The sequence below is a fragment of the Calonectris borealis genome, chromosome 1 (genome assembly GCF_964195595.1).
Source record: "Calonectris borealis chromosome 1, bCalBor7.hap1.2, whole genome shotgun sequence".
Taxonomy (NCBI): domain Eukaryota; kingdom Metazoa; phylum Chordata; class Aves; order Procellariiformes; family Procellariidae; genus Calonectris; species Calonectris borealis.
The window spans coordinates 94,085,428-94,101,871 of NC_134312.1; positions in this window are offsets into that span (position 1 = coordinate 94,085,428).

Genomic DNA, 16,444 nt, shown 5'->3' on the forward strand with positions numbered 1-16,444 from the left:
TCTCTTAAAAAGGTATTGCCTACTAAGTAAAATTTTTACTTGGGCACTGAGATTATCAGCAAAGCATAAGGAAAGATTAGGAGATGCAACGTTGCCCGAACCATCCATTCAAAGATGACTCAAAGTCACAAGATTTGTTTAAAATACATAATAACTTGGGGTTCTTCTCTATTTGCCGTCTTGCCCAGGGGTTCAGATTTTTCAGCTTTAGATCTTTAACCAGGCTGATGAAAGATTACTTTTATCAAGGGAGTTGAAGGTCATGTGTGGTCATGTGATTGCATGAGTTAGCCTTCAGAAAGAAACACCAGATATTACATTATTTAGCAACACGGAGTAGCATTATTACCCTTTTAAACTGCTTTTCAGCACCAGGGAAAGGTGGTATTCCTAGTAATTCTTCCTAAGAATATGAATAGACCCTCTTGTTGCTGTATTCTCAAGGAATGATACTGAATCTTCTTTATAGCCATAGGGAGATCCCATTTTGCAGCATGTGGGGCTAAAACACTTCTTAGAGCAGCATGCTTGTGTGCGGATGAGTGCTTCCTTAATGGAACGCCCACGTTTCTTTGGGGGGCGATGTGTGTCAAAGCAGGGCTTGCAAAATACCAGCCATGATTCAGGCACTCTCATGACACTGGAAGAATAAAAGTGAATGTTGCTGAGAACCGTAAAGAACTACAATACGTAACTACCCACTTTTTAATCTAATCTTGATGGCTCATCCTCTGTGAGCAGCAACATTCATGACATTAAAAATGGGGTCTGAGTGAATTGATTCCAGAATCTCTTTGGTGGCTTCAGTGTAGCCTAAAAGGCACACATTCCTAAAGAGCAAAATGCAAAACCTCTGTCAGCCTCTCCTCTCCACTGGGCCTTGCAGAGGGAACGGGCACTTAGCACATGTGGCCCTCATGTTGTCCGAAAAGCGGATTCGTGCCCGGTGTGCAAGTAACCAATTCCACACGCTCAGGGGAGATATTGTTTTATTCAGGCCTGGGTGCTCGGTGGACTTGCCACAAATCAAGCACACACGGTCTAATCACCTTTCTGTTTATATCCATGCTTCTCATACATATTTTAAGTTTCCTTGTTACATATTCATTACATTTCCGAGAACTAATTATAATATTGCATCATCTTAAACACATGCGCACTAAAGCCTTTAGGGTCTTCTTGGGGGTCTCGGGTGGTCTCTGGTGGTCGGCAGGGCAGTGAATTCTTCATGAACTTATTTCCTCTTTACCTTATAGGGTCGCAATTTGTCCCTGAGCCATGCTTGGACCACGTCTGTTTATAGTTTCCATAGCTAAAATTAATTATCACTACTTCTAAAACACACACCTGTTAGTTACCTAACTTCTAAGCAACAAGTCTTCATTGTTTAAAATTACAGAAGCGAGCAATATAGAATCCACAACAAACTAAACTATCTATCACCATAGTGTTCTTAAATTAAAACATATACATCTTGATCTCCTCCAATCAAACAACCACTCACTAGCTTCATCATTCTGGTTTCTTATTAACTGGTCTTTTAACCCAGTTCTGGGTGAGGGCTATACAGGATGATAACACTTTGAAGATTAATATTGATTAAGATTAACATTAACACTCACAGCAGGTCTACAACCTGTCATGCCAGTGGCCACGTACTCAAAAGTGCTGAAGTTCTGAGTTCAAGGTTGGGACTTGGAGGCGTGTGAGCCTTACTTATATAGGGGAGGAGGATCATGACTGTATCTACACTTTATTTCCATTCCCCAGTGTGCAGGTTAAACCAAATCAGACGATATTAGATTAATTAAACTAATATACCTTAACTTATTTCTCCTTACTGAAGTGAAATTTGTGTGCCTACATCGTCTATTACTTCTTATCGTTGCCCAAAATATGTAAGACACACCTACACACCAGGAAGTGGCATGTGATGAACTTCTGTTGGCGCTCAGCTGAAATAACAGTGAAGACAGAGCAATTCCAGATAGAACTTGGGGTAAGCCTCTTTTGTTCAGTTATGGTCTTGTCTATAAACTTTAACTACTGCAGCCAGCCCAAGTTACACTGGCCTAACGGCTGTCTTAACCTGAGTTAAGATCCCCCTTGTTTTGGGGGTTTGGCTGTAGGGTTTGGGGGTTTTTTTTGAAGGGTATGTTAAAGAGTCTAAATTGCTTTAATTCCTTAGGGACAAAAGGAAAGAAATAGTAATTAGAAAAGCAGCTAACAAGATAGAGAAGACTACAGTTTTATGGATGGGGAGACTTGAAATCAGGGTGACATAACTAGCAGATTAAAGGGAGGGCAGGGACAGGTGACATTATGGTGGAGGTCTGCTACAGGCTACCCAACCAGGAAGACTGAGCGGATGAGGCCCTCTATAGACAGATAAGAGCAGCCTCATGTTTACAAGCCCTGGGCCTCATGGGGGACTTCAACCACCCTGATATCTGTTGGAGGGACAATACAGCGGGGCATAAGCAACCCAAGAGGTTCCTGGAATGCATCAATGATAACTTCCTTCTCCAAGTGATAGAGGAGCCAATGAGGAGAGGTGCTATGCTGGACCTTGTTCTCACCAACAAGGAGAGACTGGTGGGGAATGTGAAGCTCAAGGGCAGCCTTGGCTGCAGTAATCATGAAATGGTGGAGTTCAAGATCCTTAGGGCACCGAGGAGGGCGCACAGCAAGCTCACTACCCTGGACTTCAGGAGAGCGGACTTTGGCCTCTTCAGGGATCTGCTTGGTAGAGTGCCATGGGATAAAGTCCTGGAGGGAAGAGGGCCCCAAGAAAGCTGGTTAATATTTAAGGATCACCTCCTCCAAGCTCAGGAGCAATGCATCCCAAGAAAGAGGAAGTCAGGCTGTCGTGGTTTAACCCCAGCCAGCAAATAAACTCCATGCAGCCGCTCGTTCCTCTGCCCCCCCCGCCTCCGGTGGGATAGGGGAGAGAATCGTGAGGCCACAAGTAGGAAAATTCCCAGGTTGGGATAAAAACAGTTTAATAATTGAAATAAAACAAAGTAGAACAGTAATAATAACAATGAGAACAACAACAATAACAGAATATACAAAGCAGGCGATGCACAATGCAACTGCTCACCAATCGCCGACTGCCGACCGCGTGTCATGAACGGGGGGGGGGCGAGCCCTCCCACACACCTGGTTTTTATACTGAGCATGATGTCACATGGTATAGAATACCCCATTGGCCAGCTGGGTCCACCACCCCGGCTGTGCTCCCCCCTCCTGGTGCAAGCACCACCCAGCAACAACCAAAGCATCAATGGGCCATCAACGCTCCTTTCACACCAAACCCAAAACACAGCACACCCCCCAAGCTACTGGGAAGAAAGTTAACCCTGTCCCAGCCAGAACCAGGACAATATCCACCCCTTATTCTATATCATCTACATCATGCCCAGGTCTCACATTTTCCCATACATTCCAATTAGTCATCACCGCTTTTCCTGCCTTTTGATATATACACACACAGAGATATCATTCCCTTAGTCCATGGGCCATCCCTCTGAAATGTCCGTTGAGTTCATTTAGTCCATGACTTCAGGTTCCATCTGTCGTAACAGTCTTTCAGGGCAGGAGAGATGGTGTGTGGTGTTGGACTCTTGCATGCGGAGGCCAGTTCTGGGCGCTCGTCTGGTTCTATCATCGTTGCGCTTTGCTCGGTTTCATTGGAATTCATCTTACATTAATCTGGGTGATTCTTACTGTCATACTGTTAATATGGCATATGGTAACCATAGAAATGATGACATACAGTATTATATAATAACTAACATAATACAATTCAGTTCATTGGCTATTTTCACCCAAAATTAAATCCCCTTGAGGTACACACCGGACTTCCCCATCCTTTCGCATCACCCACCAAGTGCACCCAGGTCCCTGAGCAAAAGCAATCCCACGGATGGGTTTTCCTTTGCCCAAGGCAGGAGTAACCCAGACTGTCTTCCCCAGCATATTTCTCATGTGCACGACAGGGACTTTATCCCCCTCTACAGCACATAAGGGTTTGGATTGGGCAGGGCCAGCTCGAGTGACAGATCCCCTAGTGTTGACTAACCAGGTGGCCTTTGCTAAATGTGTATCCCAATGCTTGAATGTCCCACCACCCATTGCCCTCAGTGTAGTCTTTAGCAGCCCGTTGTATCGTTCGATTTTCCCGGAGGCTGGTGCATGGTAGGGGATGTGATAGACCCACTCAACGCCATGCTCTTTGGCCCAGGTGTCTATGAGGGTGTTTCGGAAATGAGTTCCGTTGTCTGACTCAGTTCTTTCTGGGGTGCCATGTTGCCATAGGACTTGCTTTTCAAGGCCCAGGATGGTGTTCCGGGTGGTGGCATGGGGCACGGGATATGTGTCCAGCCACCCGGTGGTTACTTCCACCATGGTGAGCGCATAGCGCTTGCCCTGTCGGGTTTGTGGGAGCGTGATATAATCAATCTGCCAAGCCTCCCCATATTTATATTTCAGCCATCATCCTCCATACCAAAGAGGCTTTACTTGCTTGGCTTGCTTGATTGCAGCGCACGTTTCACATTCATGGATATCCTGTGCAATAGCGTCCATGGTCAAGTCCACCCCTCGATCACGAGCCCATCTATATGTTGCATCTCTCCCTTGGTGGCCTGAAGTGTCATGGGCCCACCGAGCTATAAATAATTCACCCTTATGTTGCCAGTCCAGATCCACCTGAGCCACTTCAATTCTAGCAGCCTGGTCCACCTGCTGGTTGTTTTGATGTTCTTCAGTGGCCCGACTCTTGGGTACATGAGTATCTACGTGACGTACTTTTACAACCAGGTTCTCTACCCGGGCAGCAATATCTTGCCGCAATGCGGCAGCCCAGATGGGTTTCCCTCTGCGCTGCCAGTTGTTCTGCTTCCACTGCTGCAACCACCCCCACAGGGCATTTGCCACCATCCATGAGTCAGTATAGAGATAGAGTACTGGCCATTTTTCTCGTTCAGCAATGTCCAAGGCCAGCTGGATGGCTTTTACCTCTGCAAACTGGCTCGATTCACCTTCTCCTTCAGCAGTTTCTGCAACTTGGCGTATGGGACTCCATACCTCAGCTTTCCATCTCCGATGCTTTCCCACAAGGCGACAGGACCCATCAGTGAACAGGGCATATTGCTTCTCGTTTTCTGGTAGTTTGTTGTATGGTGGGGCCTCTTCAGCACGTGTCACCTCCTCCTCTGGGGATATTCCAAAATCTTTGCCTTCTGGCCAGTTTGTGATCACCTCCAAGATTCCTGGGCGACTGGGGTTGCCTATTCGGGCCCGTTGTGTGATCAGTGCGACCCACTTACTCCACGTAGCATCAGTTGCATGATGTGTAGAGGGGACCCTCCCCTTGAACATCCAGCCCAGCACCGGCAGTCGGGGTGCCAGGAGGAGCTGAGCTTCAGTACCAACCACTTCCGAAGCAGCTCGAACCCCTTCATATGCTGCCAATATCTCCTTCTCAGTTGGAGTGTAGCGGGCCTCGGGTCCTCTGTATCCCCGACTCCAGAACCCTAAGGATCGACCTCGAATCTCCCCCGGTGCTTTCTGCCAGAGGCTCCAGGTAGGGCCATTCTCCCCGGCTGCGGTGCACATTCCTTGCATCTTGTCCTGCCCGGACTGGCCCATGGGCTACTGCATGAACTATCTCCTGTTTAATTTGTTCAAAGGCTTGTTGTTGCTCAGGGCCCCATCTGAAGTCGTTCTTCTTCCTGGTCACGTGATAGAGAGGGCTTACGATCTGCCTGTAATTTGGAATATGCATTCTCCAAAAACCCACAACGCCTAAGGCAGCCTGTGTTTCCTTTTTGCTAGTTGGTGGGGACATGGCTGTTATTTTATTGATCACATCCGTTGGGATCTGACGACATCCATCTTGCCATTTTGTTCCTAAAAACTGGATCTCTTGTGCAGGTCCCTTGACCTTACTTCATTTTATGGCAAAGCCGGCCTTCAGAAGGATTTGGACTATTCTCTCCCCTTTCTCAAAAACTTCTTCTGCTGTGTTGCCCCACACGATGATGTCATCAATGTATTACAGGTGTTCTGGAGCCTCACCCTGTTCCAGTGTGGTGTGGATCAGTCCATGGCAAATGGTAGGGCTGTGTTTCCACCCCTGGGGCAGTCGGTTCCAGGTGTACTGGACACCCCTCCAAGTGAAAGCAAACTGTGGCCTGCACTCTGCTGCCAAAGGGATTGGGAAGAACGCGTTAGCGATATCAGTTGTGGCGTACCACTTGGCTGCCTTTGATTCCAGTTCATATTGGAGTTCTAGCACGTCCAGCACGGCAGCACTCAACAGCGGCGTAACCTCATTCAGACCACGGTAGTCTACTGTTAGTCTCCACCCTCCATTGGACTTTCGCACTGGCCATATGGGACTGTTGAAGGGTGAGCGAGTCTTGCTGATCACTCCTTGGCTCTCCAGTCGACGAATCAGCTCATGGATGGGGATCAGAGAGTCTCGGTTGGTGTGGTATTGCCACCGGTGCACTGTTGTGGTAGCGATTGGTACCTGTTCTTGGACCTTCAACAACCCCACAACAGAAGGATCCTCCGAGAGACCGGGCAAGGTGGACAGCTGTTTAATTTCTTCTGTCTCCAGGGCAGCTATACCAAACGCCCACCGGTACCCTTTTGGGTCCTTGAAATACCCTCTCCTGAGGTAGTCTGTGCCAAGGATGCACGGAGCCTCTGGGCCAGTCACAATGGGGTGCTTCTGCCACTCATTCCCGGTCAGGCTCACTTCGGCCTCCAATACAGTTAACTCTTGGGATCCCCCTGTCACTCCAGAAATACAAATGGGTTCTGCCCCTTTATAGCTTGATGGCATCAGGGTACACTGAGCACCGGTGTCTACGAGCACCTTATACTCCTGTGGGTGTGATGTGCCAGGCCATCGAATCCACAGAGTCCAGTAAACCCGGTTGTCCCTTTCCTCCACCTGGCTGGAGGCAGGGCCCCTCTAGTCCTGGTCATCGTATTCGCTATCCACTTCTTGTAAGTATGAGTCAGAAGCCCCTTTATTAAGGTCGGAAGTGGAATCAGCCCTTCTACTCTGTCTGGGGAACTCACTGGAGACTGGAGCAGCAGTTTTCCTGGAAGAACCCCCTTTTGTGGTTGTTTTTCCTTGCAACTCATTACCTGTGCCTGTAGGGCTGAGGTAGGTTTTCCATCCCACTTCCTCATGTCCTCTCCGTGGTCACGCAGGTAAAACCACAGGGTGCCCCGGGGTGTGTACCCACGATGTCTCCTCTCTTGAGCAGAGGGACGTTTGCTCCTAATGGCTGAGACGCTGGCCCGTGCAGGGGGGGAGCAGGACATATCCTCTTTGAGTTGCTGGACCTCCTGAGACAGTTTCTCCACAGCAGAGACACAGGCCCGTAGGGAGGAAGAGAGACTTTCTTCATATTGCCGGAGTTGGCCAGCCAGTTCATCCACTGTTTGTTCCTCTTCGTCTCTCCAGGTCATCACTGCCAATGAGTTTGCATGTGACGCTGGTGCGCTCTGTACAAACTTCCACCACATGGGTCGGCCGCATTTGACTTCATCTGGGTCTTTGGATAACGGCTCGTTGTTCAGGTCATCATAAATCACCTCCAGCATGGCTAATTCCCTGAGGTCCTGGATACCTCTCTCCATGGTGGTCCATTTGCCTGGGTGGCATATAACATCTTCCTTGAAGGGATACCTTTCCTTTACGCCTGACAGGAGTCGCCTCCAGAGGCTGAGGACTTGTGCCCCTTGTCCAATCGTTTTGTCAATGCCCCCTTCCCTAGAAAGGGATCCCAGCTGCTTGGCTTCCCTACCCTCTAATTCCAGGCTACTGGCCCCGTTATCCCAGCATCGGAGCAGCCAGGTGACAACGTGCTCACCTGGACGATGGCTGAAGTCTTTTCTCATATCTCGCAGCTCACCCAGGGATAGGGATCGGGTGGTCACCATCTCATTTACGGGTTCTGCCTCCTCCTCCTCCTGTTCTCGTGATGGCCCTGGTTCATCTTCATCCCTTACTAAACGAGCTGTTTTTCTTGTGCATTTTTGTATAGGGGCGACTGATACCGGCATGGGTTGGTTCCCTGTCGCAGGGGGCGGAGTAGCTGCCGTGCCTGCCCTGGGGGGTGAGGGAGCCGCTGTGCTTGCCGTGGGGGGTGGGGTAGCCACAGGGCCTGTTGCTTTGTCATCAGCTGCAGAGAGGTTTCCTTCCCCTTGGGGGTTCTGAGTGGTGTTAAACAGGGCTCAGTAGGCGTGGGCCAGGCCCCAGCACATTGCGGTGATTTGCGTCTCCCTAGAATGGCCAGGGTGACAGCATACTTCTTCCAAATATTCTACTAATTTTTCAGGGTTCTGCACTTGTTCAGGGGTGAAGTTCCAGAGCACTGGGGGTGCCCACCGTCCTAGGCATTTGCCCAGGCTATCCCACTCGCCACTCATAACTATCCAGCCTTGGGGCAGGTCTCTGGATGACATTCTTAAATTGCTTACTAACCTTGGATAAAACAAAAACAATATTCCCAAGGAGCACCAATAGATGTATCTTAACTACCCAGGGATGTTCAAGGTACTGGCAAGTTATTTTAGCAAAGGAGATGACATCATAGAAGAAGGTAGCGAGGGTGCCATTCTCTATTTCCTCCATAAAAAATCTCTCAGAGGAAAAGGTATAATTGCTAATGGTCTCCATGAGGTGGTACCCGAAATACAGTAACGGCTTCATTACAAATCCCAAATCCCAAATAACCCCCAATGCCAGCGTTTTAGGAACAAATCTCCCAGGCAAAACATCATTAATCACTGCAGAGCGCAGCAGACTACAAAACGCAACTCCAATCTTTAACAGGTACAGTAAAAACAAGAGCATGGTGCAGAACAAATTAATATGTTAACAGATATAAATTCCTTAATATGCTCTAATTAATCTGTTTTTATCTCAACCCTTCGCTGCCTCACGTTAGGCGCCAAAAAAAGGACTGTCATGGTTTAACCCCAGCCAGCAAATAAACCCCATGCAGCCGCTCGCTCACCCCGCCCCCCCCCCCCGGTGGGATGGGGGCGAGAATCGGGAGGGCACAAGTAGGAAAACTCCCGAGTTGAGATAAAAGCAGTTTAATAATTGAAATAAAACAAAGTAAAACAGTAATAATAACAATGAGAACAACAACAATAACAGAATACACAAAGCAGGCGATGCACAATGCAACTGCTCACCAATCGCTGACCGCCGACCGCCTGTCACGAACGGGGAGGGGGTGAGCCCCCCCCCCTCGGTTTTTATACTGAGTATGATGTCATATGGTATAGAATACCCCATTGGCCAGCTGGGTCCACCAACCTGGCTGTGCCCTCCCCGTCCGTCCCCCGTCCCCATCCACGTGTCCCCCCGCCCCCCCCCCCCCCGGGTTGCAAGCACCACCCAGCAACAGCCAAAGCATCAATGGGCCATCAGCGCTCCTTTCACACTAAACCCAAAACACAGCACACCCCCCAAGCTACTGGGAAGAAAGTTAACTCTGTCCCAGCTGGAACCAGGACACAGGCAAAAACGCCAGGAGGCCTGCATGGATGAACAAGGAGCTCCTGGACAAACTCAAACACAAAAAGGAAGCCTACAGAGGGTGGAAGCAAGGACAGGTAGCCTGGGAGGAATCAGAGAAATTGTCTGAGCAGCCAGGGATCAGGTTAGGAAAGCTAAAGCCCTCAGAGAATTAAATCTGGCCAGGGACGTCAGGGGCAACAAGAAAAGCTTCTACAGGTACGTCCATGATAAAAGGAAGGCTAGGGAAAACGTGGGCCTTCTCCGGAAGGAAACGGGAAACTTGGTTACCCAGGATATGGAGAAGGCTGAGGTACTCAATGACTTTTTTGCCTCAGTCTTCACTGGCAAGTGCTCAAGCCTCACTGCCCAAGCCACAGAAGGCAAAGGAGGGACTGGGAGAATGAAGAGCCACACACTGTAGGAGAAGATCAGGTTCAAGACCATCTAAGGAACCTGAAGGTGCACAAGTCCATGGGACCTGATGAGATGCATCCACAGGTCCTGAGGGAACTGGCGGATGAAGTTGCTGAGCCACTATCCATCATATTTGAGAAGTCATGGCAGTCCGGTGAAGTTCCCACTGACTGGAAAAGGTGAAACATAACCCCAATTTTTAAAAAGGGAAAAAAGGAAGACCTGGGGAACTATAGGCCAGTCAGTTTCACCTCTGTGCCTGGGAAGATCATGGAGCAGATCCTCCTGGAAGCTATGCTAAGGCACATGAAGGACAGGGAAGTGATTCGAGACAGCCAGCATGGCTTCACCAAGGGCAAGTCCTGCCTGACTGACCTGGTGGCCTTCTATGATGGAGTGACTACATCGGTGGACATGGGAAGGACTACCGATGTCGTCTATCTGGACCTCTGTAAGGCCTTTGACACGGTCACCCACAATATTCTTCCCTCTAAACTGGAGACGTATGGATTTGATGGGTGGACTGTCCAGTGGATGAGGAATTGGTTGGATGGTTGCATCGTAGTGGTCAATGGCTCAATGTCCAGATGGAGATCGGTGACAAGTGGTGTCCTGCAGAGGTCCGTACTGGGACCGGTACTGTTTAATATCTTCATCAATGACACAGACAGTGGGATCGAGTGCACTCTCAGCAAGTTTGCAGACGACACCAAGCTGAGTGGTGTGGTCGACACGCCTGAGGGACGGGATGCCATCCAGAGGGAGCTGGACAAGCTCAAGAAGTGGGGTCGTGTGAACCTCATGAGGTTCAACAAGGCCAAGTGCAAGGTCCTGCACCTGGGTCGGGGCAACCCCTGGTATCAACACAGGCTGGGGGATGAAGGGATTGAGAGCAGCCCTGCCGAGAAGGACTTGGGGGTACTGGTGGATGAAAAGCTGGACCTGAGCCAGCAATGTGCACTCGCAGCCCAGAAGCCCAACTGTATCCTGGGCTGCATCAAAAGCAGCGTGGCCAGCAGGTCAAGGGAGGGGATTCTGCCCCTCTACTCCGCTCTGGTGAGACCCCACCTGGAGTACTGCGTCCAGCTCTGGAACCCTCAGCATCAGAAAGGCATGGACCTGTTGGAGCGGGTCCAGAGGAGGGCCACGAAAATGATCAGGGGGATGGAACGCCTCTCCTGTGAAGAAAGGCTGAGAGAGTTGGGCTTATTCAGCCTGGAGAAGAGAAGGCTCCGGGGAGACCTTATTGCAGCCTTTCAGTACTTAAAGGGGACTTATAAGAAAGATGGCGACAAACTTTTTAGCAGGGCCTGTTGCGACAGGACGAGGGGGAATGGATTTAAATTAAAAGAGGGTAGATTTAGGCTAGATACAAGGAAGACATTTTTAACAATGAGGGTGGTGAAACACTGAAACAGGTTGCCCAGAGAGGTGGTAGATGCCCCATCCCTGGCAACATTCAAGGTCAGGTTGGGCAGGGCTCTGAGCAACCTGATCTAGTTGAAGATGTCCCTGCCCATGGCAGGGGGGTTGGACTAGATGACCTTTAAAGGTCCCTTCCAACCCAAACTATTCTGTGATTCTCTGAACTTTCTTGAGGTCACATCAGAGCCCCTGGCAAAGCAGGAATTAGAATGCAAGATCTGGCCACTTTTCACAATTTATTCATGCCTACATGTTTGTATAAGTCAGGAAAAGACGTGTGAGGGAGAGAGAGAGGAGGCTGTTTTATTCTTGAGCCTGTGCAACTGTTTCACAACCAGTCTGTGGCTGTGTCTGCAAGTTTTCAGATACGTAGGGCTCAGCAGAATTCAGGACGTATACACTCTTAGACATATCCTAATCTTGGTCCATTCATTGATACATAATGATAGATCCCATAAGCAATCTGAAGTGACATAGGGACCTTACTGACTGCTGAGCCCCTGTGGCGTAATCTGTCCCCTGCAATGGGAAGAGTAAGCAACAGGTAGCCATATTATTTCTAATGCCAGCAGAAAACGGCCTGTATCCCAGGTAAATTTTTCACAAGTGAAAAGTGAGTTGCTTAGGTGTGCAAATTGGACTGACAGTTCTGGCCCTAGTAGTCATTTGGGTGATGTGTTTATTATTTTTCTAGCCATTCAGGGAGCAAGCATTATTATCAGAGAAACTCTGGAGTATCTTGCTGTTTTCTTTTCTTAATTCAGTCTTATTCTTCTAATACATCTTCAGTTCATGCACGTTTTCCTCCCCTTTATCACCTTCTTCTTCCTTTCCTGTATCTCTTCCTATCACTGCCTTTTTCCTCCAGCTCACCTCAGTTCACTCCGTTCTTTCTACTCTCCGACCAGATCGGTTTTCTCACTAGCATACACTAACCCTAATATGTTGCTATATACTGCATGTATAGGATCATAGCATAATATATGGCAATATGTGAAACAATATGGTATGATAGGGAAACTGTGTAGAACCATACATTTATTGTTGTTGCATGTGTGTTTATTATAATACTGTGAGGTCTTAAGTAGAAAACTACTTTAACCCAGACATATTGAACTCACCTAGTTGTCCTTCTAGCTCTGCCATTATTCAGTTTTTATTGACCCAGACAGACTGGAAAGTGCCTAGATCTGGAGGAAACATCATTAAATATTTTCACCAGCAGTCTGGCTGACATAGTGCAGCAAGTGCACAACCCCAATTAATGAAATCACACAAGAACAGGCTTTCCCAAACAGTGTTAGGCTTTAAGTATAACAGTTTTTATGCTTTCTATCTCTGTTCATTCCACCTTGTCATGATCTTTTCCAGATGATCACCACATGCACTCTAATTAGAAAAGTCTTTTGAGTAGATGAAGAGAATCGTTTTATCTGCATTTTCCAGGAAAAATCCTATGTCAGGGTCCCTCTTAAATAATGTAGGATTGAAAAACCAACAGGAAGATGATCAAGACAGTTGCATTAGTTTGACTCAATCAATTTACTTTAATCAGTGCAGGTACCTTTTGTGGGCTCTTTCCTAAGTCATAAACAGCTGAAGCTGATTCAGTCTATTATCTGTTGTTAGTTTAATTTCAGATTGTCAGTCTACATAGGTAGCTACTTTAGCTGAATCAGTGTAACCAAGTCAGACTCAAGTGAGTGGGTAGACCCAAATCTTGGCCAGCTGTCCTCTTCCATGGAGCATGAGGATCATTGTTGAGATTCTGAAGGTGAAGAAATGAGCATCTGTCATAAAGAATTCATCCTTTCCCATTCAGGCCCTGAGGAAAGTTACATTGATCAAAATGGAAAGAATGCCGGAAAAACAATAATGGATTGGAGCAATTGTGCAAAGACACATCTTCTTCTCAGTCATTGGCTTTGGGAACAGCTTGCTGCCTAAAGGTGAGTTTTCCATTTTTTGCAGGAGCAATGATGTGTTTGGTACTTTTTATAAGACTTCAAATGTTACAGTCAGGGGAGATGTGTTTAGGCCACTGATTCAGGAGCTGGGAATCTTCCTGACTTAGTCATTGTCTACTGTAGAATGTCTAATGTTATCATGAAATATTTCATAATGGCAAAGTATCTTTCGGAATATTGTGTGGATAAAATAACTTATGGTTATTTATGTTTCATTGGCCATAAATGTTCTGAGTGATATTACAGGACGTTGCAGGAAGAGCACCTGTAGCTTGGAAGGGACCTTGTGGAAAATTCCCATGACTGCTAACCTTAATGAAGCTTTGTAAGCAACAGTGAGAAATATAACAGCAAAATAATAATAATTTAAAAAAATAAACAACTAAGATATAGCTCTAGAGGATTTTCTTATGTGTTACTTAACCATATTTCTCAAACATGCATGTGATAATTATGTTTGAACACTAAAAGCCTTATTTTCAAGCTGCCCTCTATTTGCATGTTAACTCAGAAAAGGGCATTTGCCCCCACAGTTTTAAAACAAAGCATGCAAAGTAGAGGAAAGAGATGCTTATGAAATCGATAGGAAATTTTACTTAGTAAGAAAAACAAGAGCATGTTCAGTAATATGCTGCTTTTTTCTTCCAGCAGGAAGTGTTTACAGAGGCGCAGCAACTCAAGTTTTCTACTCGCTGACTCACAGAAGTGCTAGTCTGTACAAGCCTTGCTGGGCGCAAATTTCCGAATACCATTCCAGTGAAAATTAAATGAATTGCCAGTTCTTGAAGCATTAATTAGTGAAAGACTGGAAGAACTCCAAACACTTTTTGGCGATGAGGCCTTGTCCTCTTCACTAAGAGGAGGTTGTGGAGGCATTTCTTGCATACTTGTACATATATGGATCTATTTTACCTCAAGGTGACTATGGCCATGTCTGTGTTAGTGAGTAGCACAGTGCAATAGGAATTGATTTGTGGAGCCAAACAGTGCTGAAGACCCAGTGTCTACACTATATACTTTTTTTAAGGTGGTTAATTTGGACTGGCTCTAGTCAGGTCCCATGGCCTGACTGCCCTTTAGCAGCTGGAGCACCCAATTTGAGCTTATCAAGCACATCTTCCAATTTTGTTTTGTCCGAAAGAAATCCAGTCCATGTGCCCCGAGGCCATTCTGTGACATGAACACAAGTGCTGAATGTGGGAGCTATTGGGACACTGTCTGAAAAGCACCTTCCTGATTTTAACAGGAATGCTAATGGTAGGCACCCTCCTTCAACTGCCAGCTACACTGAGGTAAAATCACAATGCAATATTGATGCTTTCATTTTATTACAAGGCACGTTCATCACGGTCATCACAGGAGCATTGGGTGAAATTGCTATTTGTGATTAATGTCAAGGGCTTTGTTGTCATCTATTTTCCCAGCTTTCAGCCCAGATGAAATATTCTTTAAAGATGTATTAAAGTCTTTATACTTTGTACCTTTGTATCTTATCTTGTTCCCCTTTGTAAAGCCTAACACTTAGTCCACTTGTAATTTCAAGAGGCATTCAGTGGTTTAGATCAGGCTCATATGTTCTACACCATACAACAAAAGCATTTTCAGAATTCTTCAGGATATTTGTCTCTTTTGTGTCCTCTTTTATATTTCTCATTTGACTTTCAGAGATTGTTACGTGCATAGAAGTGTCTGCTAGCATTGTTCCCGACTATGATGACAGGTTGGGTCATTATCAAGGGTTCTTGGAAGTCAAGGAAGATGTTGGAGCTATTTATGAAAAATTGCATACTCATTTCCGACTACATTGATGAGAGTATCAGAAGAAAACGGTTAAGTTCCACAATTTGTTGACTGAAGCTGAAGGAGCAGTCTTTAGCTGTGGCGGTATTTTCAGTTTCATGCATGTCTGTAAATCAAGTGGAAAACTTGTCCTTCAATAAATTCCGTGCAAGTAATCTTTTATGAACACTAATCATTAGTATGAACACTGTTTTGGCTGCCCTGGTGCTAGAAGCAATGGTACCTCTTGATGGAGGCATAAATACCATCTTCCAGCACAGTATTTAGTTACATATACCACAGTTGTAGTGCATAAAGTGCTGACAGTTGTTTCAGGAACAGGGAGGTCATCTACATGAAGGACTGATCCAAAAAGAAAAATTTCTAAAACTCCTAGCTAGTTTTAAGAGCAGTTCACTTAAGATGTTTTTGAAAATAGCCAGAGCTAGAGCCACAGTTGCTGAAAATGTTATACTGTAGGTCTGCCACTGACTGTCGTTACAACAGGTGTATCCATCACACCAGTAATGCTATCTCTTTTTAGCCTAAGTAGAGACAAAGCATAAGTGTGTTGTGGATTCAGTACCACATAAACAGGAATACCAAAATTCAAGTGAAATAGATCTTTAAAAAATGTGACTGATAGTAGTAGAAGAGTTTTGTTGAAAAGTTTTCTTCAAACATTTTCCAAGATTGGAGTCAAAAGGCTTTGGACAAACTGATGCACCAGGCTAAGACCAGAGAGCAGTGGGTATAGCACCATACAGGGCTGGCTTTTCACGGGGCTTTTTTGTGGGGGCAGATCCTGGGATCAGGGGAGTCTCTTTCCAAGCAGCTGAAGAATTGGACAGAAATCAGGGATGTGGGTGGTGAAAGGAGGACTGAAGAGGAAGAGAAGCCTTTTGTACATGTGTTATTCCTTTCACAGGGTCTGGAGAAGAATTGTGGAATCAGGAGTTTCGGCCAAGATAAGACAGGACTTCGGCCTGTGCGCTGAGAACTAGCAGAGGTGTGCATACGCCTGAGATAAGACCCGAACACCTGGCTTAGTTGTCTCCTCTGTAAGGAAACTGCAAACATCAAAAAGAAAAAGCTCTCAGCTAGGGATGCTGCTTGCAGTCACCCTGAGGTGGCAGATGTGGAAACCAAAGAAGAATTGAATAAAGCAGAAGAGGTGGCCTAATGAGCACCAGCTGATTCAAGAGCCAAAACAGGTGAAGGGAATTGTGAGCAGACGTGTGATGGTTGCTGGAAGGAAGAGAGACTCTTTTTCTTAATATATAAGGGAGACGAATCG